We start from the raw sequence: 9,528 nt of genomic DNA on the forward strand, positions 1-9,528 counted from the left end.
CATGAGGAAAAACTTTTTCACTGTGAGGGTGACAGAGCACTGGCACAGGTTGCCCAGAGAGGTGGTGGAGTCTCCTTCTCTGGAGATATTCAAAAGCTGCCTGGATGCAATCCTGTGCAATGTGCTCTAGGTGACCCTGGTTGAGCAGGGGGGTTGGACTAGATGATCTCCAGAGGTCCCTTCCAACCTCAGCGATTCTGTGATTCTGTGATTCTGTCCGGGAGTGGTTAAGAGAGAGACAGATTGTCCAAAGTCAAACTGTGCCAGAGACTGTGCTGACAGTTTAACAGCTCACATGGTCATGTTCCAGTTCCTGGAAATGTCCCCTGGCACCGTTTAATTTACTATTATGAATATAGCCCTTCACCTTGCACTAGGTACAACGAGATGCTGACAAGCACAGACCCAGGGGCAGATTACCTGAAGCCAGTCTCCCTGTCTATAATTTCCTGCTGCAGCAGCACAGCAGACATGGCCCATCTACTACAAGATTGGTCTGAGGCCATCTTTTGTGCTGAGCGAGCATCCAGTTTAATCACACTGTGCACCCTTTAACATGATTGCATTCATATTTATTGCTGTACTGACAGAGGCAGTTTAGATACATTGCTGATGGATGCCTTGGAAAACTTCATGCATTAGCTCAGTTAGAAAAGCCGATTTCCTGTTTCTAAGTGAACAGAGAAGTGCTTCAGACACTGATACAAATGCCTTATAATCCAGCTCTCGCATACCATTAAGGAAATTGTCTTGAGACCAGATACTGCCAAATTGATAGTCTCTGTTTCATCTGCCGATAGTGCAGGTGCCGATGCTATCAACAAATGCATCTAAGCCTTTCTAAAAAACTGCTAAGCAATTTGCTCCAACACTTACCYGCAGCAAGGAGTTCCCTGAGTTAATTATACATTGTGTCAGTAGGGACAAAATCTTAAAATTAGAATTAATAAAGCACTAGAAAGTTAACCCTAGAAAGAAATACCTCAGAGAAGGATCCTACATTGACAAGAAGATTGAGTAGGTGACCTAATAAGAAAAATTATTGCCTTTTCTAATTTCTGTRTTAAGATTTTTACCATATGTGTTCAAATCCCAAGCACATTACACACTTTGGAGAACTTGTTCAACCCTGAGTGCCTCTTGCATTAATTCTTTCTTTGGATATAATATTCCTCACTGTTATTTCTTCAGTCTTATTACTGCTGATGAGCCTGATGTGTGCATCAGTCAATTCAATTAACACTTACGGTCTATGCTTGAGTGTTCATAGTGAAATAGCTTCAGAAACACTCTGGAGGAAGCCTGAAATCTTATTAGTTATTTGTGTCTCTTTGTTCTCAACCCACCTCAGCTTTTACTTGTGTCTGCAGAATTACAAGTATTTAATACTAACAAAGTAAAGAGCACAGGCAGAAGTGAATGATTGAACAGGTCTTTTCTACTGCTGAGCTCTGAGATTTTAAGCGGTGTTTAAAATTCAGCCAGAGCTGTGTCCACTTCTGTATTTTCTTGCTCTCACTCAGTCCTTGATCTTGAATTGGAAGCATGCATTATTTTTCCACATCTGTCATTCATAAATCTGTTTATTATGACAGGGATTAGACACTTCCCCCATACAAATCCCATTATTCCATAGGATTTATAGTCATACCACCATTCTGCTTTGAAAATGCCATTCTCTGTCCTTTAGCAACATAGGCAGTTGCTACCTTTGACATAAACACATGAAAAATTCCACATTTCAATGGCCCTTCTCAAAATAGCTGTACTCAGCCAAACTGACGTATACTGGACTCACCAGCCACTTGCACTGAGTAAAGTAGTAGTAAGGCCATGTACAGCTCTGGAAAGGACCTGAGGATCCTTTCTTCCTCTCACACACGCAATGAGGGAAATCAGACCCTCAAATGAAGGCTGACAAWKTTACCCTGGACAGAAGAAGATCTGGTACGTTGGCACAACCTGTGTTGGGCTCAATAAATGCTGGTGTAAGGGGCAGGCAATCAAGGCCCACAGACTGCATGGGAATTAAACATTGAAGCAAAAAAAGCTAGGAAAGTGATGTTTGTAGTAGGACTAAACAGACGACAGAGAAAGAGCARCATGGGATCAAAACCACTGCAGACTTAGATGTTGTCCTCAGAAACTGAGTTAACAGGTGATCCTGACAGGCAGCAAAGGCTTTTAGACAGCTTATGCCAGGTTTTTTCACTTGATAGGAAATTTATGGTACATAGCTTTTCAAGGCAGATGATTCTTTGAAAGGTAAGAATCAGAGCAAATATCTTTTTAAGATGCAAATTGTCTACGCGAGTGTAGCAGCATAGACCTGAGATCTTTTTATTGTCCCGTTGCTCCTTGCCTGAGGTGGATGGCAGCCTGTTGGAGTAATGGGCCAAGCAGAGGTGGCTTTCAGCCTCTCTCTGCTCTTATCACTTGCCAGAAGTGCTAGGAAACCCGAATGTCCTGACAACAGGCTTGTTCTCCTTAGTTCCCGTGCCCCAAGGATACTGCTGCAAACAACTGATATGCAGCCCATGTTAAACTACCCCTGTGCCCTACTGCAAGCCCTCAAAAGCAGGTATGGTGATGTTGTGAACATAGTTACTCGCTGCAACCGTGGCACTGGCTGCGTGTCTGAGCTCACCGTTGTGCTTTGCTCCTGCGATGAGCCAGCTCCACGCAGCCAACGCAGTTTTCCCCCAGCAAGGAAGCAGATGGCTCCCGGGACCCGAGTCCTGCCGGGCGTCAGTCACTTGATTTCACAGAGGTAGGACTACAGACACGCTCATCCCAGGAGTCCGGACCTCGGCTGCTCATCTGCATTACCATAAGCTCTGCTGTAACTGTAAGCTGTAAATTAAAAAACAAATACGCAGCTTAGAGAAGCCTGCTCTGTGTGGTGTTATTTAGCTTAAGGTTTAGGTGAATGAGCCTCGCTGAAGAAGGCAGTCCCTTTCCATCTGCTCAGGCAGACCCTGGGCTCTAGCAGCGAAGGGGCTGCAGGGCAGAAGGGATGCGCATGCTGCACGTTACGTCGCAGCTCTGTGTCTCTCTGCTGATAGCGTTGGGCTGTCACAAACAGCGTTTACAGAAACGTTCTTCAAGCTGATCATTTCCTTTTCTGAATCCCTGTGTTTATTTAAAGCAGTGTCTTTAAACTAGGCCTCCCCTGATAAATACCTTAAATTCAGCAAGGAATATTCAGAGATCTCAGAGGAGTCTCGGACCTTGTTAACACCGACGGCAAAATTCCCACTGCCATCAAGGAGCCCAGAGCATCACCTTCACACTGCTGTATTTCAACACACAAATGTAGAGCTATGAAATTTTAAAAATAGAATAACTTCAGCTCTTCCTAATGATTGCGTCTCTGAGGCAGCACCTAGTTACCTAAAGCACTCCTTTCATGCAAAGGAGAGGCAATTAGCACGAGTAGCGCACACACAGTCATGCACATGCATACCACTAAGTATCAAGCTGTGACAACCCAAGCAGTGGGGGCACCAGAAGAGAAATAGGCAAGCACTGTATTTGCTCCTGAGAAAGGCACATAAAGCAAAAAAAGCATAACTCCCAATGAAGGACAGCAGAAAAAAGACAGAGAAAAGATTGAAAATTATGTTCAGCTGCTAAAATTGTAGTACCTGCCGGGGAGAAGAATTTAACCTCTAGAAACGTGATATTGAGAGTTTCATAGGCAGAGGCTATTTTCTTTATTAAACCARTTAGGATAATCAGTAAAAAGGAAGCAGGTTGGTGGGCACACAGCCTTCCCTCAGGTCTGTGAACTTCTACCGTTCTTATTCTTCATGGACTCTACAAGCTTCCTTGGGCTTTGATATTCATGCTGATCCCCATCCATCTCCCTTCTAGCTGACAGAAAGTCTGGCCTAACTTCGGCCTGTGTAAACCTCCAGATCATGCTCTCAAATGCACTTCTGTAATCCCATCGCTTTTATAACAGTACAGAATGAAGTATTGATTGGAAACTTGTCAGATATTCTCTCCGTGAGACCAAAGGAAAGGCAAAATCCTGCTTCCCTCTCCCTGAAGTGCTCTTCTGCATGGCTAGCAGAAATAAAACACTAGTTATGTTACTAGTAGCAGCATATTTTATTCTGAATCCTTGCAGGAAACAGACCTCTGGAGTAAAGCAGTGCCAATATCTATAATAATTTCTTCAGAGGGGAGAGATGTTTTAAAATTACAAAAAATATTGTGCACATTGTTCTTGTAGGAGCCATTAATCTTGCCTCTGCTCCTCAACTTTCTCTCAAGCTCCACTTATGCACAAGCACACTCATACGCATGGAGAAAACGTAACCACATAAATTCAATAGCCCAAGGAATTAGAGACATGTTTTTCTTCCCTTTAATTTTGTATTTCCACTAATGCAGCTCTACTTACCCTATGGCCTCACTTCAAAAACTTGAACTAATAAAGTGACAGAAAATCTTCTTGCAACCAGCACAATAATTCCTATTGTCTCAAAATATATCTCAAACACATCCTAAAGCTTTCAAACAGAAATGAGTAGTCTTAGTGTTAAAGGGCTTTGGTTCATTAAAGATAGAAAATAGATGTTTTTTATTGCCATCAGATTCTACTTGGTTGGCTGTACAGTATTCATTCACCTGTTTCACATAAGACTCTATCAGAAAAAGGCAGTAGGCATTAAAACAATAAACAAATGAGCCTGATTCTCTTCTCATTTACATTAATTTCATACCAGTTTAGCTTCAGTTAACCAGTTTTTCAATTAATATAAATGAGTAGGCTTCTATTGAAATCAATAACTCCGGGGTGATTTCATCAGTTCAGGTTTTGGTCAATTTATCTCAGCGGAATTACTGCTGATTTACCTCAATGCAAATAAGAGAACAATCAGGTTCCATATTTTTTATTTTAATTTCCTTATGAAAAAATTTACTAAATAGATATAAAGGAAAGCATCAGAGAGGGAGGAACGGAAGAATACAGAACATCACAGGACTTCATAAGCAGGAAGATAAACGTGCTTTATTAAGTAAGTGCGGTAACTGGCACTAAAAACATTCTCAGCACTTCCATGGTGCTGCTCACACAGCAGCGTGGTTATAGCTAACTTTCTGGGTTCACTTGCTCCGGTGCCCCAGCTAGTTTGGATCTTCGTTTGCTCAATAAAGACAGCACGGAAAAATTAAATGAGATTAAACGTGCCAGCAGAGAGCAGTTCYGCTGCTGAAACGCAGTTGCCTCGTCTTGGCCTCCACGAGCTTTCCAGCAGAGACTTGCCCGCTCACCAGCCTTCCCCCTCGCGCCGCGCAGCTCTGTAGGGCAGAGGCAATTTCCCCCCACCGCGGTCTGCCTTTGATTCTGATCGGCAGAGGCAGGGATTAAGGAAACACCCCAGCTGAGCAGCTGCTATTTGTGAATCTACCCCTCAGGCTAATCATGTAGCTCGAGACCTAATAAAGCGGTGAAACAGGAGCCTTAAGGCTGGCAGGGCATTTTTTTGGCACGAATTACAGCTCATCCTGAACGAAAAGGTAGAACAGTTAAAAAAAATAAGAGGGTTACATTGTAAGCCATAAGACATTGTTCATCATAAACCAGATTGTGAACCTTTTACCCCAGCTTTGATCAAAAAATAGCGGCAGTACAGCCCTTGACGGCCTGAAAATTCAGGTACCTTGGTGTATAGCCAGGAGAGATATTTTTCTGCTTAGGTTTGAAGTAAATCCAACAAGTCATTTCTAAARCAGCAGCAATACCCTGCAAAGCATGTGTTCAGAAACAGTCCTTATTTGAAAGGTCTGCTCCCCGTGTTCATGAGCCCAGCAACTTTCATGTGGAATTCCTATATCTAGCAGTACGGTGGGGAACAAAAAAACTTTCAGTTTCTAAATGGAGCTTATTTGATCTTATATCACCAGGAGACAATCAGAAGGCAACTCAAAAATTATTAACATCGTATTTCTAATCAGTGCTTTTTGATCTTCACATAAGACAGCTGCAAATTCAGCTTACCTTCCCCAGATATTTTTCTAGCAATAGTAAGTCAGGACAGGTGCAGTTACTGAATTTTCGAGTTTGGGAACCAGCCTAGTGAGGCCCAATGAGCTAATATGAAGCATTTACAGGTTTTTTTTGACTAAATAAAAAAAAAAAGGCAAAAAACAATGTATTTCTCTTTTGGTCTCTTTTAAAGAAAAAGAAGTAAATGGAARCAAGATTTTTAAAAAATGTCACAACCGGGCTCTGCCAGCTTTTTACTCAGTGGTTACAGAGTCYAGCCAGGAGGTAGAAGTTTGGGGTTCAGTTCCCACTTTTCGCAAAGAGGTCTGAACCTATAGAAGGAAATGCCAGCTATTGCACAGGGGAATAATCTGCTGGGAAATGCTTTCTTTTCTTTTTTTTTTCTGTTGATGTTGTTCCACTTTATATAGAATGCTGAAATATTCATTTAGCCAGAGAGAACAGCTCTATATCACGATGTTTAGGCTATGCAGCAGAGAGGTAGGGCAATGCTCTCATGAAAATTTAAATATTGTAAACAAAGTAGAACATACTCTGTTGGAAGTATTGAAAAAAAAAAAAAAAGTTTTCCCATCTCTTCCTCTCATACTGGGASATACCTAACAGTCTGGATCAGGGGGCCTTCGTGGGCAATTAGGGTGGGCTCAGATCACCTCAGGCAGATGAGGAAACTGAAGCCCCACTTCCTGCGTTTTGAATGAGTCCCTTGCCAAATGAGCTATCAAAAGAAAGGAGACAGGTGGCTTTTAAATCAAATAATCCATCATTACCTCTCTCTTCCTCTTGTCTCCCTCTCCCCCTCAGAAATGACAAATATATCCTGACTTTTGAAATAGCTCTGACTCCACTGAAATGCCATTTTGAGGGAGAAGGTTTACAAACTAAAACTTACTCAAACCTAAGTACAGTTGATGTTTTTAATATGTTTTATACATTTTTTGGTTCTGGTCTAACATTCCACAAATCATGTTTCTGCTTCATTCTACAACTTCTAAAACTTGGACAATTTCTCACCCCTCCTCTGACTATGTGCTGCAGATCAGGTTTGTAAACAACGATAGAAGAAATGATACAGCAAGGGACTCTAGTAGGTGAGCATTTACATTTGGGGACGGAAATCACTGATTCAGTGAAGAAGTAAATGCATAGGTTGGAGGGAAGGAAAATAGTGCATCAACTTTTTGAAATAGGTACCCAAATACATGTTAGTGTAAGTAGACATAGATGTATTCAAATTGGCATTCATGAAAAARATTCCTCTGATTTCTATGGTACAGGATCACGGCCTTAAAGTTGAAAGTTACTACCTGTGCAGCTACTACATTTCTGTCTTAAAAAAAAAAAAAAAAATGTTGAGGTGACCTAGGCTTCCTGAATAATGTATGAGGTCACATTAAAGCCACAGCATGATATTTCTTCATAAGCTGTATAGAACATGGTGCTCCTTTCCTGCCTAAAAGTAGCCAGCCTGGGAGAGTAGAATTTAGGCCAGCCATTTACTTTGGTTATGAAGTTTGCTTTTATGGCTATACAGTATAATTGGGGGCATGAACAGAGTCAGATAAGAACTGGAACAGCTGGTGACTTAGCAGAGCCTTTGGGTGTTCAAAGGCTGCATTTAGCTCCCCTGGGTCCCAAATGACGGGCATACTTAGATTAAGACAAAACTACTTCTGCTGTCTTCAGAGCAGAGAATATCTCTTTAGCTGGCTAAGAAAAATAATGTTTGGAAAATCTCCGTGTGAGATTATATTATTTATGTTATTTATTTTGCCTGAATTTGTTCTGTAACAAGCATCCTGGAAGTAATGCAAGTAAAATAACTCTGCAAGGAATGATATAAATGCAGTGAACAGTCACGTATATAGCTCCAAGAAACACTTTCTAGATATATTCACCTAGTTTTCTTCAATGCAATTGTCACAGGAGAGTTTATTAAGATAATAGATAATACAAATTTCACACACATCTTCCTACTGCAATTTATTCACCAAATAATAATACCCAGGCTCCTAAGTACGAGGATACACTGATGTTCTAGGAGATAGATAGGCTGTAGCGTAGAGGCAATGAGCTTACACATATGTGTATCCTCCTCACAGAAGTATGCAGACTCAGGCTATGTCCGTATTAGGAAGTGAAGTGGTGCAATAGGAACAGATTATCTGTATAGCAAAACAGTTTGTGCTAAGGACCTAACGTCTATGCTACCTGCACTCTGAGACTGCTCAGACCTCCAACCAAGACTGCGTAGGTTGGATGAAAAGCTATTAAAATTTAACACCCCCTAAAAGCATCCTAGAAAGCAAAAAAGGTGACTAGTTTTGCACGTAKGTTGGCTTGGCATCCCCTGAAGTATCCAATTTTAATAACTCTGATCTTAGATGCCGGGCTCTTGGGTAAGCTAAGGACATAACAACGACCTGACAGCCATCTGATGGCAAATTGTTACGACTACTATTAGTAGTAGTACTATGATCATCATCTACATGGTGGTTGTGCTGAAGGACCCAGTTCATGTGCTGGGAAGCAGTTCCTGCCCTGGAATGCTTAAAGCAGAGAGAAATGGAGCATCCAGGGGACTAGGACAATAATCACCTACAGAGCCTCATTTTAGGTGGTTATTTAGTCATTAGAACAAACTTACATAGCTTTGATAAACCAAAACAACTGCCTAGTTTCACYGGAGGTTCAGAGCTGCTTGTTTTGATACCCATACACAAAGATAAAAATTTATAATGCTAAAGTTTTCTATGTTARTACATAGACATACATRCATCTTTCCCTTGCAGCCCTATCAYAGCCATGGGAAATGCTCTTTTCCCCGATTCAGTAACATCCTTAAAAGATATTAGTAGACCTAGAACCCATAATTGTCTGATTCACACATATAAACCTAGCTTATGATGCTATGTCAAAAAATTAGCTAATCCACAAAGAAAGAACTATATTCAGAACCCTTACAATTATAAAAGCAGATTGTCCTAAAAATGCACCTAAGACTTTTGGAGCTGGGGCCCACATCTTGGCAGGCACAATGGGATCGCAGCACATTACAATGGTTCCTCCATATAAATAAAAAGAATCATAATAATTTTCAGTGTCGGCACAGCTCACACAGTAGGGATCAGACCCAACTGGTCTCCTGATGACAGTGTAATACAAATATTAAATATTAATAGTACTTTTATTGTTAATTTGGCAAAATGTGATACTGTGTAAATGGAAGTTTGACTCTTTTGGCTGTGCTACAGCAAGGAAAACACATGTTCTTAGCATTTCTAGCTGGATGGCTTTCTCTTACAAATGTTTTGCTTTTCTTAAATTAACATACATGCGTGGGTTGGGTAGGGGGGTTGTTGCTTTTACCTGAAGTCTTTCAGCCCCCTTTTTTGTGAGTCACATTTACACCTACTAGAGATCTGTGTTGGGTGAGACTGTCTCTAACTATTACAGTCTATATCAAATAAGAGCTAGAAAAAGCTATCTAAAACGGTTCTTATCTT

The sequence above is a fragment of the Apteryx rowi genome, unplaced genomic scaffold (genome assembly GCF_003343035.1).
Source record: "Apteryx rowi isolate R43461 unplaced genomic scaffold, aptRow1 scaffold_112, whole genome shotgun sequence".
NCBI lineage: Eukaryota > Metazoa > Chordata > Aves > Apterygiformes > Apterygidae > Apteryx > Apteryx rowi.